The sequence below is a fragment of the Lithobates pipiens genome, unplaced genomic scaffold (genome assembly GCF_037356315.1).
Source record: "Lithobates pipiens isolate NorthernLeopardFrog02 unplaced genomic scaffold, aLitPip1_a1.2 Scaffold_18, whole genome shotgun sequence".
In the NCBI taxonomy this organism is placed as follows: Eukaryota; Metazoa; Chordata; class Amphibia; order Anura; family Ranidae; genus Lithobates; species Lithobates pipiens.
Window position 1 is genome coordinate 524,160,523 of NW_027507758.1, and position 14,071 is coordinate 524,174,593.

The following is a 14,071-nucleotide window of genomic DNA, read 5'->3' on the forward strand; positions in this document are numbered from 1 at the left end:
TCAGGTTCTTACTCTGCTAGCTTTTCAAAATTGGTTAAAGTGATTGTAAAGCTTGATTTTTTTTTTTTTTTGTAAACAACAAACATGTTATACTTACCTGCTCTGTGCAATGGTTTTGCACAGAGCTGCCCTGATCTTCCTCTTCTCTGGTCCCTCACCTGCGCTTCTGGCTCCTCCCACACTGCTGAGTGCTTCCATAGTACAGTGCTTCCCATGGGGGTAATGGTGCGTGCTCGATCCAGAGCAGGGCTGTTTGTGTCTAGTCAGACGCACACCCCGGCTTGGCCTAGCCCCTTTCTCTCTGCTGACAGGTTTTGTTGCTCTCAGCCAAGCCTGTCAGAGCTGGGAGAGGGGAGAAGAGCTGCTGCAGATGTGCACGGCGCTGGACCGAGATCGTGTTCAGGTGAGTATTTAGAGGGGTTGGGTGGCCCTATTATCCTGCTATAATTTCATTTTGCTGTAGCTTATTATGGGCAAAATACAGGTTTTCTTCAAAGGGAACCTGCCATGAAAAAAAAATATAGGAATCCATTGATCACCTCTGCTTCTAAAAATGCTAGTTACCAAGAATTATGCTGATGACTTGAATGCTTTCCAAATCGCTGACCCGGATTATATATGCAGAGAAGGAATCCTGATTTGTTTCACACTCTTTGCTACATTCTAGCTCCAGATCAGGATTAATGAAGCTGGCCAGTCGGGCAAATGCCATTTTCAAATGAAGGCCATACAGCCCCCATTTCTCTTGTGTCAGGTGTATTTTAAAGTGTTTCTGCAACTCTATATTTGACTTCAGCTTCTCAGGGTTTCACATCAGTACTATAGTGGAATATAAATGTATAGTAAAGCAGCTATTACAGAGAAACCTACTTCCCCTGTGTAGCAAATGCCATGGCATTGTTCAGTACATATAGTTGCATAGTTGGTGAGGTTGAAAAAAGACACAAGTCCATCCAGTTCAACCTGTGTGTGTGTGTGCGTTTTATGTCAATAGTACATTGTATATCCTTGTATGTTGTGGTTGTCGATACACATCTAATAGTTTTTTTAAATCAATGCTCCCTGCTGATACCACTGCTTGTGGAAGAGAATTCCACATCCTTGCCAATCTGACAGTAAGGATCCCTCTACGCAGTTTAAGGGTAATCTAAGCCTCTTCTAATTTTGGTGAATGGCTACATGTCTTACTAAATTTTCCTTTTCACTGAAAGTTTTTTTCCCTATGCTACTGTCACCAGTCCGGTATTTGTACATTAATATCATATTCCCTCTCAAGCGTCTCCTCTCCAGAGGGAATAAGTTCAATTCTTGTAGTCTTTCCCCATAGCTGAGGTCCTCCAGTCCCATTATTAGCTTTGTTGCTTTTCTCTGGACTCTCTCCAGCTTCAGCACATCCCTCTTGAGGATTGGTGCCCAGAACTGGACAGCATACACCAGATGTGGCTGGACCAGAGTCTTGTAGAGCCGGAGAATTATCGTTTTATCTCTGGAGTGAATCCCCTTTTTAATGCATGCCAATATTCTGTTGGCTTTGCTTGCAGCAGTCTAGCATTGCATGTCATTGCTGAGACGGTCATCTACTAGGACCCCCAAGTCCTTTTCCAGCCTAGATTCCCCCAGAGGTTCTCCCCCCTAATGAGTAACTTGCATTCATATTTTTTGGCACCCAAATGCATTACTTTACGTTTTTGCCCACCCCATTAATTTTTTTTTTAGATCTTCTTGCAAGGTTTCCACATCCTGTATAGAACTTATTGCCCTGCTTAGCTTCATGTGCAAATACTGAGATTGGGCTGTTTATCCCATCCTTCAGATAGTTTTTAAATAAATTAAACAGAATTGGTCCCAGGACAGATCTTTAGGGGACCCCACTTTCTACTATACCAGACTGCTCCTAGTACTCCCCATTTATCACCACCCTTTGGACTCCGCTGTAGCGAGTTTTCAGTTCAGGTACTAACTCTATGGTCCGTAGTACAGTAAGTTTGTGGGGAACTGTATATAATGACTTTGCAAAACCCAGATACACCACATCTACGGGTCTCCTTTTATGTAGAAGGCAGCTCACTTCTTCATAGAAGGTTAATAGATTGGTCTGGCAAGAACCATTCTTCATGAATCCATGCTGATTACTGCCAAGGATATCATTTTCATTACTAAATACTTTTAGTACATTTGCTATACTAATGTGAATAGTCAATCGGCTGTCTTTGAGACATACAAGGCGGTATCAAAAAGTTTACAGACTAGCTTTATTTATATATATATATATATATATATATATATATATATATATATATATATATATATATATATATATATATATATATATATATATATATATATATATATATATATATATATATATATAATTTATTGGGTTTAAAGACAAACCAACATACAAGAGAAAAAAAAAAACTTTGGTTGTTCATTGGTATACATCAACAGGCAGTACACTTTCTGACAATAAACAAATGGCAATTCACCTATCATGTGTGATTATTTGCATAAGTACAGGAATCAATCATATTATCAGTGTGAACTTCATAGATCAACAGTGGAGATCAGCACATTGAAGTACGTGGCATGACCAAGAATTAACATTAAGATGTATTCACTCTGGGGTAAAGGTCAGAGGAGTAGCCATCAATCTACCCCAGATTTTGTGGAATGTCTTATTCCATTTCTGGAGTTCAAATGTAAGTTTATATAGTGGTATAGAATCATTAATTAACTTTAACCAAAGGGATTTCTGAGGGGTCTGTGTTCCCTTCCATGACAGCAAGATATTTTTTAACATAAAAATACAGAATGCGGAGTAGTCTCTTAGCATGTGAAGATATCTGTAAATCACCAAAGAAGGAAATGAAAGAGCCCACCTCTGCCTAGAAGTCTTGACCCACTGGACGTGACCAGAAGCAGTGTAGGAAGTCAACAGTTTGGCCACAGCTTTGGAAACACCCAGGTGAGGTTGTTAGCCCCATTTTATGTAACCTAGCTGGAGTAAGGTAGGAGTGATAAAAGATTTTGATGTGTATAATTCGGTCCCCAGGTGATATAACTGAGATTTTGTACATATCACAAAATTAGGACCAATCATTATCCGTGATGTTCATAGAGGTCCTATTCATCTGAGCCCTACAGAATCTAGGATTAAAATCAGGTGAGGGCAGCATAGGGAGTGGAGACCAGTTTAGTGGGGTTAGGATGTCGTATCAGTTTCTCCAATGGGGGTATGGTTGTAGGGTCATATAAGGAATCAAACTGGGCCCGATCGGCATGTCGGAGCTGATAATCGTAGAACATGTAGGAGCGTGGTAGGTCAAAGTCAATGCGTAATTGACAGAAAGATTTAAAGCCCTGTGCATCGTATAAATGACATAGGTATTTAACCCCCTTAGAGTACCATTGATTGGGATCGAGCAGGTAATACAGTTCAAGTAGATTGGAATTGAACCACAGAGGGTTATTGGGGGAGGTCGACCAGGAATTTTTAGATATCTTTAAAACAATTGAGCGAAAGAGAGAGAGCTAGCTAATATGGATGTGCCGAGTCAAGCTGGGACCCAACCTCTATAGATAATGTTATGAAGGGTCTCTTAGGAAGAGGCAATGGCTCCCTCGGTAGCAGTACATGCACTGGGTGCAGCCAATCGTGAATATGGACCAGTTGAGATGCTAGATAGTGTAGACAAAAGTCAGGAAATGCCAAACCTGCCAGATGTGTCAGCAACCTTAGCGTTTCAAGTGCCACTGGGGGGGGGGGGGGGGGAGAGAGAATCGGTTGGCCATTCCATGAGAATGCCATGCAGATCGTGTCTATACACTTAAAAATAGATTAAGGGATTTTGCAAGGGGAGTTGGCCAGAACACACAGTATTTTAGGTAGATCATTTTAATAGTGTATATCCAAAGGCAAATCCATCCATTGTTTGGTTTGCTCTTGTAGTTGAATTAATAAGGGGTCTAGGTTGTTAGTAATGTAGGCAGATAGAGGTATCTGTACCATGACTCTGAGATAGCTAAAGGAGGACGCTACCTGTAGACTGGAGTCCAGGTGAATCTGGGGCTTCACAGCGATATCCAAAGGAACAATTGTTTTTATCCCAATTCACTCAGAAGCCAGAGTAATCGGCAAAGGTGTTAATTTCAGAAAGCAACGTGTGGAGTAACTTATGACTATCAGCTAGGTATACCAGGGTGTCATCCGCATATAGCGAGATTTGTTCCTCTATGGTGGCAATGAGGAGACAATTAAAGGAGAGGAGTGAATGCGTACTGCAAATGGCGCCAGAGCAAACAAGGGGGTTGACAACGGACACCCCTGCCTTGTGACGCTAGTAATTGGGAAAGAATCTAACGTGAGTTAACTTGGATACAGGCTACTGGAGAGGTATAGAGGCGTCTTATCCATGCTATAACACGGGGCCCAAAGCCATACAGCTGCAACACCTGAAAGATATGGGCATTCCACAGTGTCAAAGGCTTTACAGGTGTCTAGGGATACAATGGCATGGGTGGGGGGGAACAGTTGTGGGTACTGTACTGGAACAGTCTGCGGATATTAATTCTAGTGGATCTGCCAGGTATAAAGCCTCCTTGATCACTGTTGACCAAGGTCACCTCCTACAGCATTCAAACCGTTTGCCAACACTTTGGCCAGGATTTTGACATCCACATTAATGAGAGATCGGTTGGTATGAATCACATCTGAGAGGGTCCTTACGAGGTTTCAATAGTAGTATAATCAGAGCCTCCTGCATAGTGGGTGCAAGAGTTCCGATATCTAGGGCCTTGTTATAAGTATATAAAAGAAATGGGCACAGTAGATCTTTGACCTGAGCATACCATTCGGCTGGTTATCCATCCAGGTCTGACGTCTTATGTGTTGGTAGCTGTGAAATGGCTGCAGCGATCTCATCAACCGAAATAGGTGCTTCCAACTCATCTCTTCTCTGACGATGGGTAGGAGAGAGATATGTCTGCCAAGTAGTCATTTAATTGGGATTCGGTGTAGTCAACGCTGGATGTACTGTATATAGGTCTTTGCAAAAGTCTAAGAAAGTCTCCATAATATCCCTAGGGGTGTCACTAATCTGACCCTGTGTAGTTGGGATACGTAGGATAGAAATGGAATAATGGTTGGGTCTGGTCGGTATGCCAATAGACGTCCAACTTTGTTACCATGATCAAACGATTTATGAGTAGCGTGCATTTTTTTGTAAGATCTAACAAATGGAGTTCGTATTCCCTGTGACTCTGTAGCCATGCATCTCTCATATCAGAATCAGGTTAGTTGCATAGGCAGACTGTGCTGTCAACATGACTGTTTCTAATTCCTCAGTGTGTTGTTGTTGGACATAAAGGTAGCCCATAGTGTAGTTTTAAAGGCCTCCCATTCTGTGGATGGATCCACTGTGCCCAGGTTGTCTTTCCAATAACCAGCAATGCCCTTTTTACAGTCCCCCTGCACCACCTCTTCCTCCAGCCAGTAGGAATTCAAACGCCAAATAGTAGGCCCCGAGCCTGGGAGGAGGACGAGGAGGAGGAGGAGGTCTACGGAGAGAGGAGCATGATCTGAAACCCCCCTGGGCAGATGGGAAATAACAGACAATAGGAAGAGTGTCCTCCCTAGCAAACTCCAGGTCAATCCGAGACATGGTGCGGAAAGAGTCCAAGTGGCAAGAACATTGGCATACATTCAGATGTTTCCAGCACCATATCTCCGTCAGACCATGAACCTCTGTCCAGTCCACAATGGAGGGGAAGGGTCTACCACCACCCCCCAAGTGGCCCATAGCCAGGTCTAAAATGGCATAAAAGTCACCCACATAAAGTAAGGGCCTTGGGGGTCTGGACAATAGCTGAAGTGACAATTTAGACTACCTCCACCGAAAAAGGAGGAGGGATATAAATGTTTACATGGGTGAATGTCACAGAGGAAGTTTGTAAGGTGAATATAATCTCCCATTGCTGTCTTGACGTTCTGCACAGAGAGATTCGGCCAGTAGAATAGAGACCCCCCCCCAGAGTAATTTGTGTGTGTGGCGTGGTAAGATTGGGCCAGCCATGGGCGCTTGAGGGCTCTCACCTTCGTGCCAGTAAGGTGAGTTTTTGTTGCCGGCAAATGATATGGGGGAGAGATTTTTTTAAATGGAAAAGACCATGGACAGCTTCTGGGGTGCATTCAAGCCCAGTATTCCATGAGACTATCTTTAAGGGCTTCGCCATGTTAAAGTGGAGTTCCACCCAAAAATTGAACTTCCGCTAAAAAGGGAGGTGACCCCCTGACATGCCATATTTGTTGTGTCATCTTTTTTGGGGAGGGAGGAGAGCTGGGAAGCTCACACTTCCTCCCAGCACACCGCAGCACCAGGAGGTAGATCACCTCTCCCCCCTCCCTCTCGGCAATCATCTGGGACACGTCACAGGTCCCAGATGATTACCTGGCCATTCAGGGCGTGCGTTGCGGCTCGCACATGCGCAGTGGGTGCTCGGCTGTGAAGCCACAGCCATGTGCCCACACTTACAATGGCAGAGTCACAGAGAGGAGGGGGAGACTAACGGGTCTTCGCTCCCTCGCATCGCCGGACCCTTGGACAGGTGAGTGTCTGATTATTAAAAGTCAGCAGCTACAAATACTGCAGCTGCTAACTTTCCTTTATTTTTTTTAACAGGACTCCGCTTTAAGGTAAACAGTACAAAATTATCACATAAGGATGCCGCCACATGTAAAACCTAATTGGTCGTGCCACCCAGAACATTCTTGAGCAGTGGAGGTCAGAACTTTTCCATGGCCACAACGCCTATTTGTGAAGGGGTAGTGCAGAATCCAGTGGGGCTCTCAACAGTAAATGGGGAAAAAATATAAAGAGGTCCTGTTCCAGGATATGGATCCGCCGTAGATGTAGGGAAGATCAGAGGCCACCCGGCCTCCCTGTATATCAGAGGGCACAATGTTCAAACCAAGTAAAGAACAACTCCGAGAGAGAAGGCTGGATGCATTGGGAAGGTGTTCCCTGCCATTGCGCAGGAGGGGGATCAAGGATCGTCACGAGGTATAAAGGCAACATGGTGAAAATGGCAAACACAAATGTAGCCTAGGCACACATGTAGAAATCCCAGGATCTGTAATGATAGGTCAGAAGGCAATTTCGAGGAGCAGATGTTGCGGTTAGTCACCCCTGTGTCTGGGTGAATTTCCATAATGATCGTTCAGCCACGCCATGGCTTCTTTGGGGTTGGTGTAGAAGTGGGACTTGCCATCATGAATGACACGCATCTTGGCATGAAAAAACATAGCTTATGGTAGGCCTTCAGTACGCAGGTGGGCTTTCATTGCTGCATAGGAGATGTGTTGGCGTTGAACTTCGACCGAAAAATCAGGATAGACCAAAATGGTATTGGCATTGAATTTAAGTCACCCTTTTCCCCTTGCCAGGTATAGACTGGCTACCTTGTCCTGGAAATTAAGCATCCGTGCGATAAGGGAGCATGTAGGGGCTCCTGCCGGAGGGGGACGTGGAGGGGTACAGTGCGCACGCTGGATGACCTACAAGAATGAGGGTGCATCCATGCCAAAATTGTCCCACAGTCAGGAGTATAGAAACTTTGCAGGGTGTGCGAGCCCGTGCACGTTCAGGGAACTCTACAAAACTGAGATTATGCCTGCATGAGCGTTTCTATAAGTTTAGCGCGGTGGGTTGCCATCTCACTTGTAGTATCACGCACTGTAACTGACCAGGACTGTACAGTATCTTCCAGGGAGCTTATGCGTATTTAAAGAAAACCATGGTGATGGGAAAATTTGAACGAGTAGAATAGAGAACTTTTTCGTCAAAGAAATTTTAGACAGTGTATGTGGTTTCTTTTCAGAAATTACATTTGTTTTTAAAACTGAATGTTAAAAGGTAGTGAAATTTTCAAATGACATTATTTCGTTCAGCTAATGTACAAAGATTTTTCGTATGAATATTCTCGTCCGAAAATGAATACGTGTATGGCCAGCTTACAGCTCGGGTCACATCTATGCAGTTTGCTTTTGATCCATTTCTACACTGCTTTTTGCATGTGTGATTTTGATTTGAGTTCTGTATTTTTTTTATGCTTTTTTTTTTGGCCATTATGTTGTTGGGGCAGATTAAAAAATGCAAAATGCTGCAAAAATACACAAGCTGCCTTTCTGCAGCTTCTCCATTGAAGTCTATTGAACCAAAAAAAAGCACTGTTTTGCACTGAAAAAGTCCTTGACCTTTACCAAATACGCAGCGGCTGTAAAAAACATAGATGTGAACGTGTCCCATAGGAAACCATGTTAAATGGACTGTAGTGTGTTTCTGCAAAAAGCTCCAAAAACGCATAGGTGTGAACCAGGCCTAAAGTTTAGTAGCAGCAACATGCTTTTTTTTGTATCACTTGTCACAAGTGACGCTCCGTCATTTGACAGAGCGATCACGTGGTAAACGGCCACTATCAGTGGCCATTTACCGTGATCCATGAGGGACCCGGCGGTCATGGATGTTCCCAGGTGTGCGCCATTCTGTGAGGACCTCCCACAGACATCCACCCAGAATAAGCCGACCACGCTGTAGCGAATACTTGAAAAAAAATATCGGTACTTGTACTCGGGCCTAAAAAAGTGGTATTGGTGCAACCCTAGTTGAGTGAGAAGTCTATTGTTGCTGGCTGCTGAAGGGTCTATTGTTGCTGGCTGCTGAAGGGTCTATTGTTGCTGGCTGCTGAAGGGTCTATTGTTGCTGGCTGCTGAAGGGTCTATTGTTGCTGGCTGCTGAAGGGTCTATTGTTGCTGGCTGCTGAAGGGTCTATTGTTGCTGGCTGCTGAAGGGTCTATTGTTGCTGGCTGCTGAAGGGTCTATTGTTGCTGGCTGCTGAAGGGTCTATTGTTGCTGGCTGCTGAAGGGTCTATTGTTGCTGGCTGCTGAAGGGTCTATTGTTGCTGGCTGCTGAAGGGTCTATTGTTGCTGGCTGCTGAAGGGTCTATTGTTGCTGGCTGCTGAAGGGTCTATTGTTGCTGGCTGCTGAAGGGTCTATTGTTGCTGGCTGCTGAAGGGTCTATTGTTGCTGGCTGCTGAAGGGTCTACTGTTGCTGGCTGCTGAAGGGTCTATTGTTGCTGGCTTCTAGATGATATATTTTTGCTGGGGGGGGGGGGGGGTTCTATTGTTGCTGAAGTGGATTTATTGTTTTGGTTGGGGCATCTATTGTTACAAGGGAATCTATTGTTGGTTGTGGGGTCTGTAATAGAGGCATCTATGTTACTGCCAAATTGGCACCAAAAAATACTTTGTTCTATATTCCCTAAAAGGGTTTTTACTGGGAGGTGGCTATGCGGTGGTACTAAGGGATGTGCTCAAAGGTGGGTAGGGGGTGAAGACACTGGGGGACTCGGAAGAGGGGAGTACCTGCACCTATTCTCTGAGAAAACAAAAGCCTTGGTAAAGGGTCAGGAGGTCGTATACTATCTGGATCAGGAAACTGCTTGAATGAATTACAAAGCCTTTAGCAGGCCTTTGAACTGTCTATTTAGGCGTTATATTACATTTACACTTTAACTGCTGAGCTGCCAGCTAGTGCAGGTTCCTAGGAAGGGTTGAAATTGTTACATTTAAAATTTTTAAAGTGCCAATAGAGCTGTAACAGTGCTAAAGCTGTAACTGTTCATGTTTTATTCTGCAAGTGCACTTATTTTTTAAATTGCATCTAGAGATCCAACATATGTTTTTTAGTGGACTATAACTTTTCTTGAAGTTCTCCTTATCTGTAGTGACTAGGATGCGATATCATGAAGCAGCTTGCTGCAGGGAGACATTTTTAATTTTCTTCCTCCTAATTCCCCAGGGCACGCAGCCACTGTGCAAAATACCATCTAAATGTGTGTTGAGGAGAAAATTCCATCTCTTTGCTGACAGATCTATTTGTTGCAGCCAGATTAGATGGATGGAAAGCTTGAAAGACATATTTTTTTCTTTATTGTCTGTTGAGGGACACAAGAATATAGTAATTCTTGAACATCTGTATTATACTGCCGCCTACAGGAGGTTTGGACACTGGCAAACATAGAATATTAAAACTAATTTTCAGGGTAAGTAAATATGGTCTAAATACATGAGACATGTGTGTTCTTGAATCTTGGTGTGCTTTGGATATTTCTTCCAGATCTGTGCAATAATCCAGTTGAAAGCTTTTTAGAAGAAGCTTTCTGTAATAAAGACCGGTCACTGCTATTCTTTTCTTTGTGCAGGGTGACTGGTCTTGTCTCCGTCTCCTAGTGTATTTTTTCTGCAGACAGCCTGTAGTGGGAGAGTTCTGCTTGGGTCCCTTTCACAGCTCTGCTCTTTTTAGAAGCTACTGTATGCTTAGTATAGTGACAATGACACTGCTACTTGTGCAAGGTGATTGGTAGACTCAAAGTGGCTTTATAGCCTTTGTGGTTATCGAGGAATATAAGGTAATCTCTGCTTTGGTAACCTGGAAGCGAGCTGACATTACTTCCGATTTACCCAGATGTCAACAGCGCCATTTTAAAAAAAATCGAAAGCATTCAAAAACACTGATCTTTGTGTTTTTGAATGTTTTTAACCACTTGCCAACCGGCCATTGCTGAATTACTGCTACAGCGAAGTCTGATAACTCTGGGAGGGCCTACAATGTTGTCCTCCCAGAATCGTGGACCCAGGAATGTCCGTGACCGTCGGGTCCTCTTGACCCGGTGCATCATGGAACCGGTTAAAGGGCCAGTGACAGCAGGCCTTTACCACGTGATCGCTCCGTTCAGGGATGGAGCGATCACATGTGGGCCGGTGCAGCATCACCTGTGGGCTTTATCTGAAGTGCCCATAGCACTGATCTGTGTCAATCCACGCTCCTACAGGTCTCATCCACGCTCCTATAGGTCTCGTCCATGCCCATACGTGCCACATCAGTGCTCATCAGTGCTCATCAGTGCTGCATCGGTGCCTCATGGGTGCTCGTGCCACACAAGTGTAATAGTCAAATTAGATTTGAAATTTATGCCCCTAAAACACCTGATGGTGCTCCCTGCTCTGTATATGGCCAAGCTGTGGAAAAGTCTCTCTCTCGCTCTCTCTCGCTCTCTCTCGCTCTCTCTCGCTCTCTCTCGCTCTCTCTCGCTCTCTCTCGCTCTCTCTCGCTCTCTCGCGCTCTCCAGATATACCTTCTACATGGACAGCTTTGTGGAAAAAATGCGTTTTTCATTTTCTTTCCACATTTTCAAAAATGTGTGGAAAAAAATTACATGCTCAAAAGACTCTTAATGCATCATAGATTATACATCTTTATACATCGGGTGTTTCCATAGTTCTGCTGCTCCAGGACTTTCATAAGTGTAAGTAGTAGTCAAGAAATTAAATGTGTAATGTATGTCCCTAGAACGCTGGATGGTGCTCCCTGCATGTTGAGTCTCAGTATGTGGCCAGACTGTGCAAGTCTCGCACATGTGGTATCTCCATACTCGGGAGGAGTAGTAGAATGTGCTTTGGGGTGTAGTTGCAAGAGGGCATATGCTGTCTGTGAGAAATAACCTGTTGATATGACAATTTTGTTAAGGAAAAATAACTAAAAATCCTAATTTTGTAATGAATTGGGGAAAAACTACAAACTTCAAAAAACTCACTATGCCTCTAAGTAAATCATTTGGAATGTCTACTTTCCAAAAAAGGGGTTATTTGGGGTTGATTTGCACTTTCCTGTCTTAAGTGGGGTACACACTATATGAAAATCGGGCAAACGATCATCCGTTTCTATTTTTTATTTTTTATTTTTTCTTGTTTCACAGCAAATCGGAACCAATGAACAAAAATTCGGAATCGACTGTCAAAAGTTGTGTACACACTATACGAAAATCATACGAAAACTCTTTGGACGAAGATTTTCGCCCAATTTTCTTTAAGAGTGCACGAGCCTTTACGCCGGGTTCACACTGGTACGACACGACAGCCGTCCTACTTTGGATCCGACTTTGCCATGTGACTTGAAGCAGATATATACATCTGACTTTCAGTGAACAGGGATCCGACTTGGATCCCCCTCCAAGAGCATACCAGGCCCTTGGGTCTGATATGGATTCTAAGGGGAACCCCCTACACTGAAAAAACGGCATGGGGGTCCCCCCAAAATCCATATCTGACACTTATCCAAGCACACAGCCCGGCCGGTCAGGAAGAGGGGTGGGGACGAGCGAGTGCCCCCCCCTCCTGAACTGTACCAGGCCGCATGCCCTCAACATGGGGTTGGGTGCTTTGGGGCAGGGGGGCGCCCTACCCATTCACCTGGGGGGGAAAAAAGTGTCAATTAAAAAAAAAAACACACTAGACCATATTTTTAAGTAATTAGGCAGCTCCAGAGGTCTCTTCCGACTTGGGGGCCTCTTCTGACTTCTCCGGCCTCTTCTTCCAGTCTCCGGTTCTTCTCCAGCTCTCCGGTGTCTTCTGCCGGACCCCCCAGCTATCTCCAGCTTTTGCCGCTCTTTTGCTAGCGGTGGCCCAATCTTCTCAGTCTTCTTCCCTCTTCTCTTCTTCCAATGTTGACACAACGCTCTCTCCCTCTATTATGCCGTGTGCGTGGTGCGCAACGACTTATATAGGCATGGGCATGGTCACCGGGTGATGTCATCCAGTGACGTCGCTGCCCCATCACACTTTTTTTTGCCCACCAGGTGAATGGGTAGTGGTACAATGTACCCCATACTCATTCACATAGGGTGGGGGGCCAGGATCTGGCGGCTCCCTTAATAAATGGGGCTTGCTGGATTCCGATGAGCCCCCCCACCCACAGACCCCGACAACCAATGGCCAGGCTTGTCGGGAGGAGGCCCTTGTCCTCATCAACATGGGGACATGGTGCTTTAGGGTGGGGGGGCTTCAGGGGGCCCCCCTGCCTCAAAGCACCCATCCCCCATGTTGAGGGCATGCGGTCTGGTATGGTTCAGGCAGGGGGGGGGGCGCTCGCCTGTCCCTCTTCCTGACAGTCTGGGCTGCGTGCTCGGATAAGGGTCTGGTATGGATTTTGGTGGGACCCCCACCCCATTTTATTGGCATACGGGGTTCCCCTTAGAATCCATATCAGACCCAAGGGCCTGGTATGCTCTTGAAGGGGAAACCCATGCCAGGTTTTTTATGTAAAATTTGATGTGGAGTTCCCCCTCAAGAACATCAGAGCACAAGTCACATGCCAAAGTCGGATCATGCAAGACGGTGATCCAACTTTGATCTGACTTCAATGATAGTCAATGGGCTAAAGTAGCATCAAAGTCAGACCAAAGTAGTACAGGGAGCATTTTCAAAGTCGGACCGACTTGTGTCAGACCAGTTGAGACGGCTCCCATAGGGAAACCTTGATTTTTACACATCATGCGACACGAGCGCCCAATGTCGGAGCGTTTATCATACCAGTGTGAACCCGGCCTAAAGCCCCATACACACTATCAGATTTTCTGATGATTTTTGTTTTCAGATTTACCAAAACCATATAGTGCAAGGGCCTCCCTGAATGCATACACATTGAAACTCCTAAGATTTGATCTCATATTATATGGTTTTGGTAAATCTGAAGGCAAAAATCAGCAGAAAATCTGCTAGTGTGTATGGTGCTTTAGACCCCTTTCACACCAGGGTGTTTTGCAGGTGCTAGAGCGTTAGAAATTGCGCCTGCAATCCGCCCTAAAGAAGCTGCACCATTGTATGTAGTGTGAAAGCCCGAGGGCTTTCACACTACAGCGGTGCGCTGGCAGGACGTCAGGGAAAAGTCCTGCCAGCAGCTTTTTTGGAGCGGTGAAGGAGCGGTGTGTTCACCGCTCCTCCACCGCTGCTCCCCATTGAAATCAATGGGGCAGCGCTGTAATACAGCCGGCAAAACGCCGCTATTGCAGCATATTCCTGGAAGTTTTAACCCTTTCTCGGCCGCTAGCGGGGGGGGTAAAAGCGCCCCACTAGCGGCCGAAATGCGCCGCAAATCCGATGGTAAAACGCCGCTAAAAATAGCGGCGATTTACCGCCCACGCTATGGGCGGTGTGGTGTGAAAGGGGTCTTAGAGTC

The 14,071-nt window shown here is 45.1% G+C and overlaps 1 protein-coding gene across 2 annotated transcripts in view; it reads left to right on the forward strand.

Moving 5' to 3' along the window:
• The window catches only part of HPCAL1 (hippocalcin like 1), a 328,942-nt gene that overhangs the window by 157,667 nt on the left and 157,204 nt on the right, over window positions 1-14,071 (forward strand). The gene's annotated exons all lie outside the window — the stretch shown is intronic.